This window comes from Ambystoma mexicanum, chromosome 4p, assembly GCF_040938575.1.
Source record: "Ambystoma mexicanum isolate Mex_15411 chromosome 4p, UKY_AmexF1_1, whole genome shotgun sequence".
NCBI lineage: Eukaryota > Metazoa > Chordata > Amphibia > Caudata > Ambystomatidae > Ambystoma > Ambystoma mexicanum.
In genome coordinates this window covers 561,123,055-561,139,505 of record NC_090927.1, presented here as the reverse complement: position 1 = coordinate 561,139,505, position 16,451 = coordinate 561,123,055, and positions in this window count along the sequence as shown.

The following is a 16,451-nucleotide window of genomic DNA, read 5'->3' as shown; positions in this document are numbered from 1 at the left end:
CCTCTGCTTGTCTGCCCCCTCCCACCACCTCCACCCCAACCCAGACAGCCCCCTGATAGTTCACACATCTCCCACTACCCCCACTGACCTCTGTCCTAGCCCCAGGCAGCCCCCTCAAGTCCTGCCACATTCCACCACCTCCACTGATCTGCGCCCCATCCCCAGGCAGCCACATGCTAGTTCATCCTCCTCCCACCAGCCCCACTGACCTCTGCCCCAACTCCAGGCATTCCCCTACCCCCACTAACCTTCACCCCAACCCAGCAAGCCCTCTCAAGCCCTAACACTCTCTCACTACTGCTACTACACCCACTCCTACCCCAGGCACCCCCCTCAAGTCCTGCCTGCTCCCACTACCCCTACTCACCCCTGCACCCACCCCAGTCTGCCCCCTCAAGTCCTGCCCAGCTCCCATTATACCTACTCACCCCCACCCCAATGCTAGGCCACCCCCTCAGCCCCTGCCACCCTCCCACTTCAGCCACGGACCTCTGCCCCAATGCAGGAAGCCACTTCAAGTCCTGCCACCACCCACTATCCAAATTGACCTCTGCCACAACCCCAGGGAGCCCTCTCACGTCCTGTCACATCCCACTATCCCCACTGCCTTCTGTCCCAACCACAAGCAGCCCCCTCAAGTCTTGCTTATGCCAGCAGTCACATGACACACTGAAAATGAATCCATAACAATCAATGCAAACAACCATTTCCACCTTTGGAGGGGACAGTGCCTACCCACTCTCACCATTCCTGCTCACACCATTCAAGGATCCTGCCACCCCAGTTGAGCTAAGATACAACACAGCACACATAGCCAGAATGGGCACAGTGGTGGCATGTTCACTGTGCTTAAGTCACACTTCCGCTCCTTTCCTTTGACCACTCTGGTGGCATATTGCTATATGCACTGCCGGTAGTATGCCAGATCATTGTGGCATGTAGTATCCTGGCCAATGTCGCCACATAGTGTGGCATACTAGTAGAGTTGCAGGAGGGATATCATCCTCAGCCACAGGCACAACCCATCTCCTTCCCACATTAAATAGCACAGTGACAGGAGACATGCAATCAGGTTGTGCAAAAATATGTCATCCTGAATTGCAGCCCTTTTGGAGCACACACAGTGATGCCACATCCCTGATGCCATTCAAGGATGAAATAGGGCTAATACACCTTGCCCATTACAACACCATGAGAATGTGCGTCTGGGACAGGCACAATGGCCCTCATTACGACCTTGGCGGAGATCCATGGTGCTATTTGCACCATGGTCCATGGCGCTAAGCTGCCAACTCCGCCATGGTGGTTGGCGGACTTACCGCCCCATTCCGACCTTGGCGGGGCGGTAAGTCCCCAATCCCCATTTACCCTTCCCCATTCCCATTTTTGCCCCATAGGGTATAATGGGAGTGGGGAAGGCGTTAATTACGCCACCGTAAATTACGGTGGCGTAATTAACAACAAGGTCCCTTAGCGCCATGGATTTTACCGCCTGCAAAAAGCAGGCGTAAAAATCACCATGGCGCTACGGGAACTCGTACTCAGGCGGAAAGGGGCGCCATGGTTTACGCCGGCGTAAACCCCTTTCCGCCAGGGTCGTAATGAGGGCCTATGTGTTTTCATTGCCCATTAAATCAAGTTCACAAACCACTGACACAGTCATTGAACCAAAAGTATGCATGTCTCTGACACAAAAGCACACAACACAGTCAAAAGCATTTTACCAGTCTGCCTTGCTCCCAAGAACAATTGTGCACTCAGACACACAATAACACACAGGAGACCAGAAGTTAAAAGGCACAACATATTATTCAAGCAGGAACCAATGCCTGTGAGGACTGGGGCTGCTCTGCTCCCCCGCCCAGATGTCTCTCACCCTAATATACAGGTGGTGTGACTAATCCCTTCTTCGACATTAATACATCTCATAAAACACATTTCCATAGAAAGAGCCATATACATACAAAAAATGGCAAGTTGCGTACAAGAAAAAAGTCCACTTCACATGTAAACTCCTTTCCCTTGAGAACCTGCTCCAGCTGTCCACAGTTATATAGAAGTGTACACCACTGGAGATACTGAAGCCAGCCTCGACTGCCTAAGGTGTGGCGTGCAGGCATTCTAATGTCCTGCCCAGTTCAGCAGCAACCATCTCCCCTTGCCGAATTCCTCCGAAAAAATAGAAAAGACGAGGTCAGAGCGGGTAACACATCCCCACCACCATTGACAACGTACCCTGTGCTCCCCTGAGTGTCATGCAATAACTGAAAGAAATTACTCACCGTTGTCACTGCCACATCTGGGCTTGCAAAATCACCTTGTCAGCTTCTACAGACATGCAGTGCATTAATCAAAAACAAGTGCACATGCTTGAGGTGTGCTATATGGAAAAAAGAATCTTGACAGATATAGTCTACCCAGTGGCAACCAAGGTTGGGGTTGCACCCATGGCTGTCTGGGGCTTGCCCTCAATATCATTGAGCCTTTCCCTCTAGAATGAGCTAGGGCACCTGTGGGGATCTGGCTGGCACACTGCATCGGACGCTGGTGCACAACAAATGGATCAGCACCCATGGACACTTTGGGCTCTGGCTGGGATACCTTCGAGCCGTTCCCTCTGAAGAGGTATAGGGCCTCTGACCAACTGGCCCAGCCCCAGTAGTACTTTCCTGGGACAACTGCCGGAGACTGGCTCCCACCTGGCACTTCAGCTGCTGGGCATGCTTCAACTTTCTGTCTTTACCCTGGCCCAATGGTCCACAGCTGCTCTGAGGATCCAGTCTGAGTGTGGAGGAGCCCCTCCCACTCCTGTGACACACATCCATACCACAGGGAGACACTTGCCAGCTACTGTCATGGAGCCTGGCCACAGACAAATGTAGGATGAATCTTGCACCTGTGCAGAACCTTGAATCGAGTTTGAACGCTGCTTCCAGAGCGCTATTTTTCCCAAGGACCTGCACGGCACTGCGAGCAGTCTCAGCTCTTCCCGTTCCACGCTTCCTGGAGGAGGCGTGGCTTGTGGCAGTCACGTGGAGGATCACGTGACCCTTCAGAGCTATTTCAACATCAGCGAGGCGCCCGAGCGGCGTGAATCTTGCACCTGTGCAGAACCTTGAATCGAGTTTGAACGCTGCTTCCAGAGCGCTATTTTTCCCAAGGACCTGCACGGCACTGCGAGCAGTCTCAGCTCTTCCCGTTCCACGCTTCCTGGAGGAGGCGTGGCTTGTGGCAGTCACGTGGAGGATCACGTGACCCTTCAGAGCTATTTCAACATCAGCGAAGCGCCCGAGCGGCGTGAATCTTGCACCTGTGCAGAACCTTGAATCGAGTTTGAACGCTGCTTCCAGAGCGCTATTTTTCCCAAGGACCTGCACGGCACTGCGAGCAGTCTCAGCTCTTCCCGTTCCACGCTTCCTGGAGGAGGCGTGGCTTGTGGCAGTCACGTGGTGGATCACGTGACCCTTCAGAGCTATTTCAACATCAGCGAGGCGCCCGAGCGGCGTGAATCTTGCACCTGTGCAGAACCTTGAATCGAGTTTGAACGCTGCTTCCAGAGCGCTATTTTTCCCAAGGACCTGCACGGCACTGCGAGCAGTCTCAGCTCTTCCCGTTCCACGCTTCCTGGAGGAGGCGTGGCTTGTGGCAGTCACGTGGAGGATCACGTGACCCTTCAGAGCTATTTCAACATCAGCGAGGCACCCTTGCGGCGTTAAGCCCGACAGGGGTAAAGGCCTTGGGCTGTTAAGCGGTTGTTGCGCGGAGGTGCGCATAAGAACTTCAGATCTCGATCTCAGTAAAACACTTAACCTACCATAAAAAGGTTTGGTTAGCGCCGAGCGCGCGTGGAGTCTCAATCAGCTGCAGTCCGCGGCAGGTAGCCAGCTGTCAGGTAAGACCTTTTGACTATGGACACACGTTCCCAAGCCCGTTTGAAAGTAAAACAAACAAATTATTGTGCTGGGAGGGAAATGCCTCAGATCACGCCGACCGCCGATTCAGAGGAAAATATTCTGGTGGGCGAGTCTGAGGCAGCTCATAATTTATGTAGCCTGGGTGCGGGGAAGGAGGGACCTGAGTCTATCTCGTTGAGCCCCGCTACACGGGGTCCGGCGAGTCTGGATCATTTAACGCCTGAACATCGCAAGCCCTCTCAAACCCCCCCTCCGTCCTCTGATGTGACTAAAGTACAACAAATACAATCCGTCGAAGAGCTGAGGGTACGGCCCCCGAGGGGGGCTTGTATACAGTCTGCAGCGTCAAATGACAAGCTTAGCCTAGTCATAGAAGCTGCCGCTTCAGCGGGACAATCCGAGGCAAAGCCTCCAACTAACAACGTAGATGGGCGCAAATGCAATATCCAATCCGATACACCATTCGCCACAGGAAGAGAGGAATACTCTGTAAACCCTATGAACAAACATGATATCACATCAAAGACTGAAGGAGATGTTCATTCTGTCTCTAAAACAAACTGTGAAGCCTCAAGTAAAATACAGCCACAATGTGGCATACAAGATGAGCTCAATGAGGAAGGTGATGACTTATTTTATTCTCCGTTTGATGTGACAGATGCTGAACTTTTGAATTCGGACGCACCTAGCAGCCAAAAAAGTATCAAAACGTTAAGATTCCACTTCCGGAAGCAGGTCTCAGACCAAACTCATGCCAACTCAGAACCACTGTCACCGACTCAGATGAGTCATCCACTAATCACCCAGTTAGCGAGCAATATAACATCGAATGTGGACACAATAAACATTGACACCTCAGTGTCTACAATGAAAAAGAAAACGACAACATCGAATACAAACGAATTCGACTTATCTGGCCGAGAAGCCAGACTCTCAACGAGGCTAGAAGCCGATTACGAATCCATGAAAGAGAAGCTAGTCAAAAGTTTCTCTAAAGACAAACATAGTCACGGCCCATGTGCCAGAGAAATTATGACCTCAGAACAACGTAGTGCCATGGAACTAGGGTGTGGGAATCACCTAAAAAAAATAAGACATCAGGTGCAAAAGGAGAATGAAGTTGGCATCTTGCCAAGATGGGAGAAGGACGCCTCAGGATCTTATCGACCCCACGATTTCGGCGATGGATGTCCCGAAAAGTCACGAGGGGCAACACCACGTGTCAAGTGTTTGACAAAAAAAGATGACAATGCTCCAACCTGTTCCACTCCTTTAATCACACACATGGGAAAAACTCCAGAATCACGCTGCGGGAAGCAACTTTCGCCCAGACAACCAGAACACCGAGAAATGACTTGCCACTGCAAGGACAAGAGGGCAAGTCTGATGGAGTCAATTACAGAAGCCAAAGCAAATTTGTCCGTCGCAGCAGCTATACAGATACATAACAACGTGCTAGCTGCGACATCGCAAGCCCTACTACCTTTCATAAAATTATACGAAAGTGTCAATGAAGCATTACATACCAATGGAGCAACCATTGGACAATTAGCTGAAAAACTATCATTGATGGAACTCAACTTTACTACTCAACAACAGCAAAGGACAAATGAACACAATGAGATGGAAGATGGATTCAAAGGAATAGTTTGGCTAATTGAAAAAAATTCAAACGAAGCCAGGACCCAAATGGACGATTTGTCTAACTTCATGAAAAAGGTCTTCATGAATCAGAATTCAGTACTTCCAATTCCAGAAAACCCAGGAAGTGGCACTCGGCCAGATACAAGCCCTGGAGAGCCATCCATTTCACAAGGATTACCAACTGACAATAACATTCGAGCCTGCGCTTCACTCGGTACACTCCACCAGGAGAGTCCCGACACAAGCGCAATAAAGGAAGTCACAAAAACAAAAGAAATGGTCATAAACAGTGCCAATCCAGTGCAAAGTTATTCCCATGGATTAGGGGTCCCTATTCCGCACGATGGAAAATTATCAAGTGATGGCTTAAAAAGCCTAGTTCCACCGAGCATTTGGGACCTGCCTCCCATGATACCAAGCTGTTCCAACTCAAAGGCGTCCTTCGGCATTTTTCTCGGGGGAGCTAAAAACCTCCAGAGTAGAAAGAATCTAGATACCATCCAAGTCGAAGGACAAGGAGAGGCAGCAAGAAATGTACCACACACAAAGAGGAAAGAAAAGACAAAAAATACAGCTGTTAGGAAGCAAACTACAAATTCGAGGAAATTCATAAGAAATTTAACAACTCCTCCTAAACTTAAGGCATCTTCAAGTGAAAAACCCCTAGGGAAAACGATTAACAAATTATCGTTATTTACCACCGTGGAACCACCAAAAGAATACGATAAGGACAACGAAAAGAAAAAAACACTCAGCGATTCGACTGCAAATGAAAAAGACACAAGGACAGCGCCTAAACCATTAAGATCAAATCCAAATAAACGAAGGAGAGTCGACTTAGACTCTAGCTGTGATTCGACCAGCGATGGACTTGAAGAACTATGTAATTTGTCAACTTACTCATATGATGTAAGTGAAACAGGCAGCTGTAAATCCCACGTCACTCTTAAAGAACAAAGAATGAGTTCTCAAGAAGTCCAAACCCACAGTCATCAAAACAGGTCGAAACTAACACTACCTCCTCGCCAAAAAATGGGAGGGAACTGTGCTACGACTCCCATGACGTTTGATAACCAAAAGGATGAAGGAAAGACGGTCCACCCCCGAAATTGCACGGGAAAGCGAGTCACCGAATTAAATCCAAAGTGCACAGCTGCCTACAATAAAAAAACCGGAGAATTTAAATCAAAGATTGACAACAACGCACAAAATCGAACATTACCAAAAAAAATCAAACTGGCAAATGTGCTGAGCGACGATATCGATGTAAATCTGAACCGTGGAAACGTCATGCGCCTGCTGCATTCAGTGCCATTGTTAAGGACAATTACATCTGAAGACATACAAATTGTTGAATATATCTCGGAAGCTCGAGTTGATAATGTATTACTTCATGTCAGCTCCCAAGCAGTCAGAAGGCTATTGATAGGCGCAAGGGACGAAATACTAAGCCTTGGGTTTGAGATCTCGGAGGATCACCAACCGACAAGACAAAAAGGAGTAGATGGCGCAGAAATGCGAGTCTCAAAGAGCCACGCGAGAATTCGGCACGACTTGACTTGCAAGTACCCGAATTCAAACTCAATGTTTGCTACGAATAAAAGGCCCACTTACCATTCTGGCAAAAAACATTAACTAGGTAATGATGAACGAGATTCCGTTAACACCTTGATCTCATGGAACACCAGAGGTTTTAGCCATCTATATAACAACTTTCCGGTGGATCTATAAGACAATTTTATAATTTGCCTACAGGAAACTTGGATGCGTCAACCCCCGGTAAAAGATGGATACCAGATCCTAATAAATTCTGCAGGCAAAGGCACGAAAGGTCGTCCTTTCTCGGGGCTATTGACAATGATAAAAACAGGAACAAGTTGGGAAGTGGTGGACTCATCTAACCCAAACAATTACGTCCAATCGACCCTGCTTGAAAGGAAAAGTAGTGGAACAGGAAAAGAGCATTATACATCTCTATACTTACTGTTACTTAATGTATACTGGAACCCAGCAAAAATCTCGGCAGGAACATTCATTCAATCAATAACAACAATAATTGACAAAAACGCGAGGAGTCTCCAAAATCTTTGGATCATTGTGTGCGGCGATCTAAACACTTCTTGGTTTAATGCAAACCAACAGAAAAACAACTCCCGCGCACACGAAGAAAGCAGGGATTCTTCCAGAAGAGCACGCTGGTCTGACGCCATGGAATCTAGGGACTGTACCATGGTTAACGGAAACGTCCCCGGCGATTGCCCACCACACATTAGGTGGCTAAACATGGGGATAAAGAAAACATTAGACTACATTTGGGTCTCAGAAAATCTGATGCATACAATAACGCATCTGCAGATAACACCGACAACGACCAGTGACCACTACCCTCTGAAAATGTCCTGGCAACCAAAGTGTAAACGCATGAGTGGAACGGCTTGCACCAACCTAGAAGTAAATTCTGGCAGAAACAGACTAAGACTGAACACCAAACAAATACAGCAACTAACGTCAACGTTCCAGTCAGAAAATAAAGGAAGTTCCGAATTCACCAACTACCCGGCAATTCTTCTAAACTTGAGCACGCACCCCTTAAGACCGCCTCATCCAGTACTAAACCACAAACACACGTGGAGTAACAGGTTGAATAGCGAAAAAAAGAAATTGAGAAAAGACTTAAAAGAACTACGATCAAGAGCTGGCATCAACAGAGCACAAGAAATCAAACAACGCAAACAAAGGTATCGAAACTGGCTAATAGCATTTGCAAACCAGCGAGACCAAGAACGCGGCGAGACGATGCTCTCCTTGATAAGAACACACAACACCAGAGATATCTGGAAAATTTTAAATCACGATCATCAAAATCAAGCTGCAATAATGGCGAACGGAGTCCCGGAAGGTGCCTGGGTGACCCACTTCCAGAAAGTATTCTTCTGCAACCTGCAATCACCAGATGAAGAAAACAACTCTGTTGCCCCGTGCTGGGACACAACAGAGACGGTGGACGATATAGCTCACGCTATAGCTAAGCTAAAAAACTCCAGAGCAGCTGGCCCGGACGGCATCACGAATATTATGCTAAAACATCACTCTCGTGAATGGGCCAAATTCATAGCTGAACTGTTTACGACAATAGCAAAAGCCAAGAAAATTCCATCATCTTGGTCTGAGGCAATAATTGTCCCAATTTATAAGAAAGGCAGCAGGGACATCCCTAGCAATTACCGACCTATTGCTTTATTAGACACTATTGGAAAGGTATTTGCCTCCTTCTTACAGGAAAAGATTTCAGCTTGGGCCTTCCAGTCTGGGCTAAACGATGTAAGACAAACTGGCTTTACTAAGGGAGTTGGCACCGAAAACAACCTTTCCATACTGAACCTCTTGAAATTAGAAGCCATGCGAAAGAAAGAAAAATTGTTCCTGGCATTCATCGACTTGCAACAAGCCTTTGATGGAATAGATCGAGCAAGGCTTTGGGGAAAGCTGGAAAGATGGAAATGCCCCGATAATATACTAAATCCCATAAAGGCCTTGCATAAGTCAACCACGATAAGAATACGACTAAACGAAAATGGCGACCTTTCTCAACCAATTACCACAAATAAGGGAGTGAAGCAGGGCTGCCCGTTGGCAGCGGTACTATTCAAACTCTATATTGCGGATGTGTCAGGAACACTAGCCAAAACGCTTTGTTTCCCCCCTAGAGTCAACGGAAATCCTGTAAGCTGTTTGATTTACGCAGACAATCTGGTCTTGATCGACAAGACACAAATAGGCCTACAGAGGCTATTGAATACGTTGAACATTTACATGGTCGAAAATGATCTAAGGATCAATGTGGAAAAATCCAAGATACTGAAATTTGGCCTTGTTGAGGGCCAGAGAAACAAGAACTTCAATTGGACAATAAACAACGTCAAGATTGAGGAAGTGAACGAGATCCGCTATTTGGGTATACCCTTTAGCACCTCAATAAGAGAATGGAGTTGGGTTACAGAAATCGAAAAAAAAATTAAAACACTAGCTCTCCAAGGAGCTAAAATCAATTCACAATATGGAAAATTTTCCTTGATCCCGGTACGATCTTTTTACCTACAAAAGGTAATACCAGCAATTACGTTTGGAACAGAGTCAGGCTGGAACATTGACTATAAGATCTGGTCTAAACTAGAAGGACTATTCTGGCGACGCGTACTAAGACTGCCCAAATACTTATCAACGATAGTAATTCGTTATGAATTAGGCTTGGAGCCCTTGCACGGTGCCGTCATTTGGAAATCGATGGCACTGTTGCGAAAGATGTCAATGATGAATCCACAACCAGCATTTGAACTGTTCATACCCTCTAAAAACTGTAACACAGAAACATTACAAGACCTGTGGTTCGGGAAAGTAAAAGCAAACATGCAGGCCGCAAATATCACTATGGAGATGCTCCTGGAACGTCCTCTGACTGCCAAGAAAAAAGTGAGAGAATGGCTCTGGATCGACAACTTAGAAAAATATCAAGGTCTAAAGACTACCCTGGATATGAGCCTAACCTTGAATAAAATGGACCAATTGCCTAAGTACTTGAGTAAATTCCCGTCTAGATATCACAGAGACGCTTTCTTACGACTAAGAACAAACATTTATAAGACCAGGCAAGCCTCCTTTGTCCGCCACATTGACAATGTAAAAGATCCTAAATGTAGGTTTTGCGCTAACAACCTGGAAACGACAAAACACATACTTACTGAATGTCAGTTGCTTAAAGATGTAAGAAGCTTATACCTGCTGAAGTTCGCCCCACTAACTGACAATATGGACGATTTGTGGACACGAATTTTAAGTGGGTCCTCAATTCACTTGACCTGTGCAGCTATAAACTTTCTGGAAAAAATGTTAAATTAAAAGCTTCCAGTTCATGAAATTAACAAGGAAGAAGAAGTGAAGTGAAGACAAGTGTAATAAAAGTTTGTAAAAAACTAGAAATTACAATAATAAAAAAAAAAAAATGTAGGATACAGCCGTGCCAAGTGTGAGTCAGCATATCTGGACTGACTGCTGGGGCCGTATGTCAAGTCGGACCGAGCCAAAGGACCAGATGGCCTGGGACGGTCCTCCCCGACCACATGGTTGTGAGGCCATGAGAACATGCCTGCCTTAAGGCCACGGTCCAGGATCGGGGGCCTAAGCTGGCATCTGCAATCAATGCCCAGCCTCTTTCCCCTGAATCCCACAGGCTGGATCCTGCCACTGCACCACAGGCTGGGCCAAGGCCATCTGGTCTGCTATGCTCTATGGAAAAGGGGTAGAGTGCTCATTGCCCAGCCCTACTCCCCACAGCTGCACCCCGGATGTGTGAGAGTTTCCCATGCACAATGTGGCACAGCAGGAGGAGGACAAATAGAGACCCTTGTGGCACTGGCACCAAGGTTGCGCCATTGACAAAACCATGTCCCATAGGATGACACCCGGTAGATTGCAACGTGTTGCTGCTCTGCTACTTACGTACCCCTGGCCAAGAATTAGGTTGTCATCAACTGATAATGCACCATATTATCCACCAACATGTGGCTCACTATGGGTGTGAGAGGTGCTGCCTTATGTCCACATTCGAGTCCTGAGTCAAGCAGCTCCATGCAAGGGCACACAGGCTGGCCATCCAACGCCAACCAAGTACCACAGTGCTGTGCTGCCTGCACAGTTTAGGGGGATACTGACTTGCATGCATTCAGTCACAATCCAACAGGTGGCTGCTTACATCCGTTGGCTCTTCAGCCATGTAACGTGTGAGAATAGTTTGCAATTGGTTTGGACTCAAGACCACTAAACATTTGCCTCCCCCAATTAAACTGTGGAATTTGAGCACCAGCTATCCTAAGTGAAACATCAGAGTGGAACCAGACACTATATGGGCCAATTGATCATCTGTCCCAATACCCCAGTTGGACAAACAATTTGCATAGCAGAACCACTATGGACCTCAAACACAGTAATCTCTGGCTTCACCCTGCCCAGGCATACCGCACTATCTCTTGGGTCCTAACACACATGCTAATGCAACAACTCCCCAACAGAGTGGACGCAATGTGATGGTGGTGCATGGTGCAATGTGATCACACCTAAGCTGGTGTACATCAGCCCTCACCTCCATAATGCATATGCCTTGGTTTGGCTCCCCAATTTGTACACATTGCAATGTGTAACATGATGGGTTGGGTAAGTAACCGACAGCACTGCAGACACCTGGCACCCTTAGTGAGACTCCCCACCTGTTAGTGCTATGTGGTCAGGGTACACTAAGTACAGTTCACTGCAGTTGACAGTTGCACTGGGAGCAGGGGGGTGTCTGTGACCAGTCTCTGCCCCGATGATCCCATAGATGCTTTGATGGTTGCCAGAGGAGGGCACGCTGGTGGTAAATCTCCCTCCATCACGTGTACATGTTGAAACTTTAGCCAGGGGTCAGTAACATCCTTAAACAGAGTGGAGAGACACCTGCCCCCCAGGACATTCCCAGCCAACCTGGAGGCAGTTGTGGGGCACCACTATGGAGGTAATGTAAACCTCTGCTGCCTGTATATGCCCTTGTGGCGGTCCTGTAAGGGGATGCAATGTTTTAGCTAACCAACCTGCCAACCATGTTAAATCCCTATCTCTCTATGGTACCATGCCCTCTTGAACTTACTCTTCGAAAGTACTCTGCAACTTTCATGTTGGGTACTTGTTGGCTATCAGGCTCATCACCACACTAATCCTTGGAAGGAGTCAACCACCTGCTGAGTGCTGTATTCCCAGGTAACCAACTCAGAGAAGACCTGATCCAGTCATACTGGTGGACACTACCAGCCTTGCACCATCCATGTCCTGTGCCCTAAATAGAGGAGCTGGGGCCCTCTATTGATGCTGGGAAGTCAGTCTTCTCTATGTCACATTTCCTGCACCCGCCACTGGACATGGATGCAGTTCTGGCCTCTTCCCTCTACACACACCACTACTAAGGGCATCCTGGTTAGTCACTTCATCTCTGCTTAGCATGATACTAAAATTCAGCGACTCCCCACATCTGATCTGAGGACACACTGGGGGAGTTGACTTCTAGTGGCTGGCCTCTGGGCTGGGGCATTTAGGGAGTTGCACCAGTGGGCACCTCTGGTGTCGTCAAGTGTGCACTGTCCTGAACTGCACCAAAGCCACCTGGGGAGTGGTTGCCTGGTAGATATTGTTGTGAGGACTGCACCTCAGGCACGTCCCATGCTGGCAGCTGGTTAACACCACAGACTGCCACACATGGAACATCCAGCTGCCCTGGGGTAGGGGAATATGCCTTGGGGTGTTCAGTTCACCATCACCACCAGGTGCATGAGCTGGAAACTAGTAACTGCACCAGGTCCATGGATGCAGCAACAGTGCTGATTGGGGTCTGATTTTAGGGGGCAAAGTGAATGGGGTCCCTCTGACAGCCTCAATTGCACACTGGGGAGGACCTGGGGCAACTGAAGTTGAAGCAATCCTCAGACAGGCATAGCCTCAGGAGGATCCTGGGGCTGCAAGTTGAGAAGAAAGTGTCAATGATCACTGTAACCTACAAATCACACCAGTAGAACACATATCACAGCATTCTGCATTAACACGTGACCCAAGTGATCCACCAACAAGAGTCACAGACAACTTTCAGCCATATAGATGTCAGCCTGATCCCACCATTGCAGGAGAGGCTGGGGGAGGTAGCACCACCCGTCCTGCTCGCATAGCGAGACAGACCCATGTTCTTTTCAAGCATCCCACTTGGGAGTCCAAAAAGCCATTTTGGAACAGAACAAGCAGGATCCTGGTGCACAGCCAAAGTCTGCCTGCTGTCCCCTGTGGTAGTGGGACAAGTCATTATAAGGCGTGGTGGCTGGCAGTGTGACAAGCGTTTGCGTGCATCCTGCCAGATCACCAGCTCGATCACAAAATTCAATGATGAGACATTTCAGTGCAGGAATCTTAACATATGCATTTAGTGCCGGATTAACCACATCCCCTGGCACCAGACTTTTCCTCCAATGAATCCCCGACAAAGGTTGTCAAGTATACACATTCAAATCACAGGGCCTCCAAAGAGTCCTGTGACATTAACTCAAGTCACTACCTTCCTGAATTGGGAGTGGGTCATTTGCATGCCTGCTGCCTTCATTGGATTTGATAGTTTTTTCATGTTCACACTCTGGATTTGCATACTGATTCACTGTTACCTGCGAACACCATGGTAAGCACAAGAAGTTGACAGGGCAGACATAACAATGTATGTTTGCTGTCATGGAGAGGTGCAAACTGACCATGTGTGGCTACAGCCACTAAAGTGGATGTGCCATAGCATATTGGTCATGGTCTTATTAAAGCACACATACCAGGAGGTCAGTGGTTGTATGCATGTATTTGCTGTGCATACACCACAGTAATCCAAGTAACAGATGTAACAATAAAAGGGCACATAACAGATTTGAATAGCCAATTGCATGTATGGCACAGTCCTTGAGACAGGCATATGCCACTGGTATGATCGACCTGGTAGCTGCAGCTACTGGAGTGTTTCGAAGGGGGGGGGGGGGTGTTACACCTGCCTCGGTTTGACCCACATGGCCTTGGTTCCATGTGTGGGACATAGCAACAGTGCATCCACCAGGTCAAGTACAAGGGCACTGGCAGGCCATCCTGTTATAGGGGTGGTTGTGGAAGGGGTCACTCCATGCGCCACCATCAGTGTGGTGACAGGGGAGGTTGCACCCCACAGAAAGGTCATTCTGAACCACTGCAGAGATGTGCCGGTGGAGAAGGGTGAACAGCATAGCATATAGGGCCCTCACTGGGGCCATCACCACCGAACCCTGTCAACACTGATCTGCCCACCAACGAGCTTCCCTGATGCTCAGCCTTTGCTCTGCTTGGAGGGGGAGCTACCCATTTAACGGGGCTCACCCCAGAGGGCATACCCTTGACATAGTCCCACGGTGGGTGGAAGCCATTTGCTTAAACATACAGACTGTGCATGTAGGAGGTACGCCAACATGCAGAAGGCTGCGTGGGAGTCCCCAGGCAAGGGCACAGTTTTAGACCAGGGATCAACTGACCCAATGAGGGTACATTTTATGTGCAGATGGACTGGGTCCCCCATCTGGCAACAACAGGCAGGCTACCCCAAAGAGTGGGAACTTGTGGAGTGCCACAGGGATCATGCCTGTCGCCTCTGCTGTTTAAAGTTTATATCCGCTTTTTGCTCAATATTTTTGGGCAGTTTAAATTACAGTATCACTCATACGCAGATTATACTCAGATTTATGTCTGCCTAAGCCATCCAGCAGAGGCAATGGAACGGTTGGTGAAGTGTGCTAAAATGATCCAATGCTGGATGTTGGAAAATAAACTCCAGCTCAATCCTTCAAAGATGGAGGTTATTGATCTTGGCCCAAAAAATAAGTTGTCCAAAGTTATGTTGGGGTTCCCTTGTCCCACCTTGTTCGGGTTGCCTACCAAATACACCCAGTCTGTAGCAAATCTGTGCTGTGTATGGGAGGTGGGCCTGAGCTGCCACTTACATGTGAACCAAATTCTAAAGTCCATGGGCCTCATTACACGTTAGGCGGTAAGGGTTTACCGGTACCGGTAAGGGCACCGGTACTGGTAAACCCTTACCGCCTTACTACGAGTTCCCTTTGCGGGACCCGACCTTAACAGCTGGTTTTACCAGCCGTTAAAGTAGGGTGCCGCAAAGGGACCTTGGAGCTAATTACGGTACTGCAGTTTGCGGTACCGTACTTAGCGCCTTCCCCATTCCCATTATGCCCTATGGGGGCAAAAATGGGAATGGGGAAGTGCCTTGGTGAATGGGGAATTACCGGCCCCGCTCACCTTGGAATAGGGCGGTAATTCCGCCATCCACCAAGGCAGAGACGGTAAAATACCAGCGGCAACCATAGCGCTAACAGCGCCATGGTTACCGCCTACCGTGTAATGAGGCCCCATGTATTTTCAGCTCAGGCTCCTAACACCTTTGTTGACCCTTATTTCCGGGAAGAGTTTGGCCATCCGCATGATATTTTCTTTATCCAGGAAGGCCTCAATTTCAGAGTTCCATAGAGGCTTATATTGGCTGCCAGTACAATGTCGGATAGAATTTAAGATTCTGTGGGCCTCATTATAAGTTTGCCAGTCCGGAAACAAGGGTGCCGGTAAGCTCATTGGCACCCTTGTTTCTGGACCGGCAAACTACGTGTCTGCCTGCCGTGGCTGCTGTGCCCGGCAGGTCTGACCTTGCCAGGCACTGCGGCCACAGTAGGTCATTCACAGAAGCACTGGCACCATTAAAAATGCTGCCAGCACTTCAGAGTCCCCACTACCATAGAGTCCCATAGGACTCTATGGGAATGGGTACTTATATTTTACCGGCGCCTGACTTGGAATCTCCCGGTGGTACCGGGAAGCCAGGCACCAGTAAAATGTTACAAGTATGATGGCAACCAGCCAGTAGTACCGGCAGGGATACCGCCAGACTCGTAATGAGGCCCTGTGTCTTGTGTTTATATGTGTTCATGGATTGGCCACTATGTATTTGAGCTCTAAGATCTCATCCTATTGCCCGACTCATGCTTTACGATGAAACCGACAGCAGAGATTATTGACAATCCCCACTTCCCGAACTTGTCCGTGGGGAGACAGATGTCTTTGGTCCTTGTGTTTGGACCTCTCCCCCGCAATCTCTGCATGAGACCAAATCTTTATTCATCTTTCGAAAACTGCTGAAAATGTATTTCTTTGAATTTGCATTCCGCTAAATCAAAAGAATACTTTTTTTCATCTGCACCCAGATTCAGTTCTGCTAGGTTCCTACGGGATATGCGGTCTACATATGTTCAAATCAAATCA